Genomic DNA, 5910 nt, shown 5'->3' with positions numbered 1-5910 from the left:
AGTATTTTACGGTGACAGTGACACCCAAGATGAAAATATCAGAAATTCAATTTCAACATAACAGGAAAAAAAGTTCCGACATATGACACATAGGCATTTGATATAGCAATCTAGATTATGAATTTTCGTCCAATAACCAATGCCTATTGTGATAGTATATCCTGGTATCTGATAATCTGCTATTGCTAAGTTTCTGGTCAACATGTACAGTGAAAGAAAAATCTCTAAGTTAGTCTAAGATCAAATAAATGAATGGAAAAAGATTGTAGATGTGAAGTCGGTAAGGGTCAAAGGTTGCTCCAACACTTCTGCTTTTCACATGGAGACAGAGGTATTTACTACTGCACCTAATATTCCCTAGCAGTCTCCCATCTAGGTACTGATCAGGCTCCTCACTGCTTAGCTTCCAAGATCTGGCGAGATTGGGCGTAGCCAGTGAGATATGGCAGTAATATCACAAAGGTTGTGAATGAGAGGGTGTATGGTTATTGGAACATACCAGAAGAGGTACTTCTACTATCCGTCAATGTGCACAGTCTCTCTGTTACTTTCGCATTGCAGAGAAATTATGTGACTGGCATCAGGATGAGAAAGTACTGAAAAAAGCAAGATACAAGAAACGTATAGGTTCAGGGCCCGCTGTCACGATCCGGGTATCTGGACGCCATTTCTTACCCATCAGATGCCTCCTAAGGCTGGCTCAGCGCTCCAGGACCGGATCCCATCTGTTATCCTAATGTTCACATTCCTGCATCCTCTCCTGTCTCTCTGAGACGCTGTCACAGTAACGCCTTATTACATCTGGCATGGCGTCTCCCGCGGCCTCCGCCGCCGTCCCTGAGCTTCTGCATGCAGAGTGTCAGAGTGGCGATTACGTCAGCCGCGGCCTCCGCTGTGTCCGCGTGGTTGGATGTGCACTTGTCAGCCTGGCGTCTCCTGTCTCCAGTGGCCGGCGCCGCCATTACTGTTTTCATTACCACATGGATTACAAACCAAACTTCCCTCCAAGTGTCTGCATGGGCGCAGCCATCTTGGATTCTGTCAGCTGATCATTTCCTCCAATCTGTTGTCAGTATTGTTAACCTGCATAATTGCCTAGCCAATCCCTTCCTTGCTGCAGGTATAAATACACTGTGCCTGAGCAAGGAAGGCGTCAGTGCTTTGGTTGTCAAACCTAGTTCCTGTTTGTCTCTCTCCTGTGATTGTCTTCCAGGTTCCAGCTCCTGTCTCAAGACTTCCACCATAGAGACCCGCACCAGCATTCCACCTGCGGTGTAGCCTGACTCTCCAATCCATTGTGGATTCATCTGTTTCCAGCTACAACATTACCTGCTTCCAGCTCAGCTTCCAGCAGAGTACAGCTTCCCTTAAAGGGCCGGTGTCCTTTCTACACTTTACCACTCTCCACCGGTATTATTATTTCTCCGCTCTCAAGTTCTACATTTCAGTTCATATTTCATCGCTCCCAAGTTCATTTATTATTTAACTGGTTCCAGCCAGTATCCACTCCGTGCTAACAACAGTCTGGTTCCAGCCAGTATCCACAGCAGCTGTTTTACCTTCAGCAACCCAGCTTTTCCTGGAACACCAGCTGGCACAATCCTGGGTTATCTCCATTGCTACAGTCGGGCCTGGTAAGGACTTTCCATCTAGAAGATCATAAGAACTATCTCACACTACCAGTGCCCTGTGGCTCCTGCCATCCTGTAGTACCCAGGAACTGTATTTATTATTTGCTGACTTTTACGTTTTCTTTTACTGCTGCTGTGTTGCGGAGTTGTCATAATAAACATCATTGACTTTTATCTAAGTTGTCGTGGTCACGCCTTCGGGCAGTTATTATTCATGTTACTTACATGTCCAGGGGTCTGATACAACCTCCCAGGTTCCGGTACATCTCAGCCCCTACAACTGAGGCTGCCTCCCGTCAGCTCAGGCCCTCAGTTGTGACAGTAAGCACTGACCTAATGAATCCAGCCGGAGACCAGGATCAAGCGGCCAGGCCGATGCAAGAACTGGCAGCCCGACTAGAACATCAGGAGGCTGCACAGAGCCACATCATCCGCTGTCTCCAGGATCTCTCTATTCGGCTGGATGGGATTCAGACAACTCTCCGTGGATCAGGCGCATCTGGTGCGTCAACCACAGTGACTCCAGCTATAACCCCACCCACCTTACCCATTTCTGCTCCACGTCTTCATCTTCCAACGCCAGCAAAATTTGACGGATCTCCAAGATTCTGCAGGGGATTTCTCAACCAGTGTGAGATTCAGTTTGAGCTACAACCTGGCAATTTTCCCAGTGACCGTACAAAAATTGCCTACATCATCTCTCTTCTCAGTGGCTCCGCCCTTGACTGGGCATCACCGTTATGGGAGAGGTCCGACACCCTGCTATCTTCTTACACTGCATTCGTGTCAACATTCAGGCGCATCTTCGACGAGCCAGGCCGGGTAACCTCAGCTTCATCCGAGATTCTCCATTTACGCCAGGGGTCACGTACTGTAGGACAATATCTGATACAGTTCCAGATCCTGGCATCCGAACTGGCATGGAACGACGAGGCCCTGTATGCTGCATTCTGGCATGGCTTATCTGAGCTTATTAAAGATGAGTTAGCTACCAGAGACTTACCTTCTAAGTTAGATGAGCTAATCTCACTCTGCACGAAAGTTGATTTACGTTTCAGAGAGAGAGCAACTGAGCGTGGAAGATCATCTGCTCCAAAATCTTCTGCTCCTCCTCCTCGTCAACTGTCACCATCTAAAGATGAGCCCATGCAAATTGGCCGTTCCCGTTTAACTCCTGCTGAGCGCCGAAGACGTCTCTCTGAGTCTCTTTGTCTTTACTGTGCAGCTCCGTCTCACACCATCAATGCCTGTCCCGAACGTCCGGGAAAACTCCAAACCCTAGCTCGCCCAGGAGAGGGCCGGCTAGGAGTAATGATCTCCTCTCCATCTCCTCATGATTGTAATCTCCCAGTCTCGCTTCAAGTTGCTCAACGTTATCGGAACGTCATTGCTCTCCTTGATTCCGGAGCAGCTGGGAACTTTATTACTGAAGCCTATGTTAAACGGTGGTCCCTACCCACCGAGAGACTTCCTTCCTCCTTTTCCTTAACTGCCGTGGATGGCAGTAAAATTTTTGATACTGTTATTGCTCTAAGGACTCTATTAGTTCGTCTGAGAGTGGGAGTTCTTCATTCCGAACTTATTTCACTTTTAGTGATTCCAAGAGCCACACATCCTGTGGTCCTGGGCCTTCCATGGCTCCGTCTTCACAATCCTACAATTGATTGGACGACTACGCAAATCCTGGCATGGGGTTCCTCCTGTGCAGAGACATGTTTGTTTAAAGTATTGCCTGTCTGTTCTTCCTCCCCCAGGTCGTCTGATGTTCCACCTCCTCCATATCAAGATTTCACGGATGTGTTCAGTAAAGCTTCTGCTGATATCCTTCCTCCTCATAGAGAATGGGACTGCCCAATTGATCTCGTTCCAGGGAAGGTTCCACCTCGAGGCCGAACTTATCCGTTGTCTCTCCCTGAGACGCATTCTATGGAGGAATACATTAAAGAGAACCTAGCAAAGGGGTTCATTCGACCTTCTTCTTCCCCAGCCGGCGCAGGCTTCTTTTTTGTAAAAAAGAAAGATGGTGGTCTGCGGCCGTGCATCGACTACAGAGGTTTGAACGACATTACCATCAAGAACCTGTCACGAACCTCGGGCAGCGGCGACCGCGCTTGTCCCTGCGGGTGGCCTGGTCTGCCCGGCGCCTCTCTTCCCCTGTCAGTCTCCGGCTTCAGCGGCGGGTCGGCGCTGCTCTCCGGCGGCTTCCCGGAAGCAAGGGCGCCGCCATCACAAGCAAGGGCAAGGAGGCGGAGCAGGTCTGACGTCACCTGCCTGCTCCGCCAATCAGGCTAGGGCGGGGAATTTAAAATCAGATACCAGGCAGAGATCCGATGCCTGAGTATCTTCGTTTCTCCTGTGGAAGCTATGATCCAGAGCTCCCTCGTCCCTGCAAGCATCCTGTGCTTCCAAGCATCCTGTCCCTGCAAGCATCCTGTGCTTCCAAGCATCCTGTCCCTGCAAGCATCCTGTGCTTCCAAGCATCCTGTCCCTGCAAGCATCCTGTGCTTCCAAGCATCCTGTCCCTGCAAGCATCCTGTGCTTCCAAGCATCCTGTGCCTACAAGCAACCTGTGCTTCCAAGCATCCTGTGCCTACAAGCAACCTGTGCTTCCAAGCATCCTGTGCCTACAAGCACCTCCGTGCCTCCAGTTACCTCCGTGCCTCCAAGCACCTCCGTGCCTCCAAGCACCTCCGTGCCTCCAAGCACCTCGTGCCTCCAAGCACCTCGTGCCTCCAAGCACCTCCGCGCCTCAAGCACCTCCGTGCCTCCAGTTACCTCCGTGCCTCCAGTTACCTCCGTGCCTCCAGTTACCTCCGTGCCTCCAAGCACCTCCGTGCCTCCAAGCACCTCGTGCCTCCAAGCACCCCGTGCCTCCAAGCACCTCCGCGCCTCAAAGCACCTCCGTGCCTCCAGTTACCTCCGTGTCTCCAAGCACCTCGTGCCTCCAAGCACCTCGTCCCTCCAAACACCTCGGTGTCTCCAAACACCTCCGTGCCTCCAAGCACCTCCGTGCCTCCAAACACCTCCGTGCCTCCAAGGGTCTCCCAGCACTCCCTGTACTCCCAGTACCTCAGTGCCTTCAATACCACAGTGTCTCCAATATCTCAGTACCCCAGCCTTCATTATTTCTACAAGTCTTGTCTTACAGGAGACCTACAAGAATTCCTCTGGGCCTCCCGCCTGCCGTCTTAGTTCTGCATGAGGAAGACCTACATCCGGCCATCTCTACTACGACCCAGTGGCGGTTCCTCTTCCCGGTCATCGGAAGAAGCCCCGAGTCCACAACACTCCCAAACCAGGTCAGTGATAGTATACTCAGGCCCCATGGACTCGGGGGATCGGAACACGGACTCTAGTGCCATCCAGAACCTGGCTTCTCGAGTGCAAAGTCAGGAAGCAGCACAAGGTCAGGTGATGCAGTACCTCCAGCAGTTGTCCGGGCGTCTGGATCAGATTCAGGCGTCTCTGGCCTCAGTAATTCCGGCTCCTGTTCCAGCAGTCGCACCAGTTGCCGTTGCCAGCAATGTTCAACCATCGGCCGGTGTCACTCCACGCCTTCAGTTGCCTACTCCGTCCCGCTATAATGGGAATCCCAAAAATTGTCGTGGTTTCTTGAACCAGTGCGAGGTACATTTCGAGCTACTTGCACACAACTTTCCTACAGACCGGTCCAAGGTAGCATATATTATTTCTCTGTTGGAAGGTTCTGCTTTGGATTGGGTGTCTCCATTATGGGAACGATCTGATCCCATGGTTTCCAACTACACCAACTTCATCTCGTCCTTTCGAAGGATTTTCGACGAGCCCGGCAGAATGACCACTGCTTCTTCCGATTTGCTCCGTGTTCGGCAGGGCGCCCGTTCCGTGGGCCAGTACGTGGTTCATTTCCAGACCATTGCTTCCGAACTACGCTGGAATAATGATGCCCTGAGAGCTGCCTTCTGGAACGGTCTTTCCGACCGGCTGAAAGACGAGCTGGTTACTAGAGATCTGCCGGATCCATTAGAAGATTTGATTTCCCTTTGCGTCAAGGTGGATCTTCGGATGCAGGAGCGTGGAAGAGAACGTAACCGTTCGGATCGTTCCAGGTTCCGGAATCCTACTCCTAGGCCGGTGGCCTCACCTAGCTCAGATGAGCCCATGCAAATTAACCGCTCCCGACTGTCTCCGGAAGAACGACAGCGTCGTCGTGAGGGTAAACTCTGCCTTTACTGTGGAGCCGCAGATCATTTTCTTAAATCTTGTAAAGTCCGTCCGGGAAACGGGCAGACCTAGCTTG

At 51.3% G+C, this 5910-nt stretch overlaps 1 pseudogene; it reads right to left on the bottom strand.

Annotated features, from left to right (window-relative positions):
- Positions 1-335: 335 nt before the first annotated feature.
- On the bottom strand, positions 336-454 carry LOC135054400 (5S ribosomal RNA; annotated as a pseudogene).
- Between the last annotated feature and the right edge of the window lie 5456 nt (positions 455-5910).

Source organism: Pseudophryne corroboree, chromosome 2 (assembly GCF_028390025.1).
Source record: "Pseudophryne corroboree isolate aPseCor3 chromosome 2, aPseCor3.hap2, whole genome shotgun sequence".
NCBI lineage: Eukaryota > Metazoa > Chordata > Amphibia > Anura > Myobatrachidae > Pseudophryne > Pseudophryne corroboree.
The sequence above is the reverse complement of the archived record's forward strand: the minus strand, read 5'-3'. Positions and strand labels throughout refer to the sequence as shown.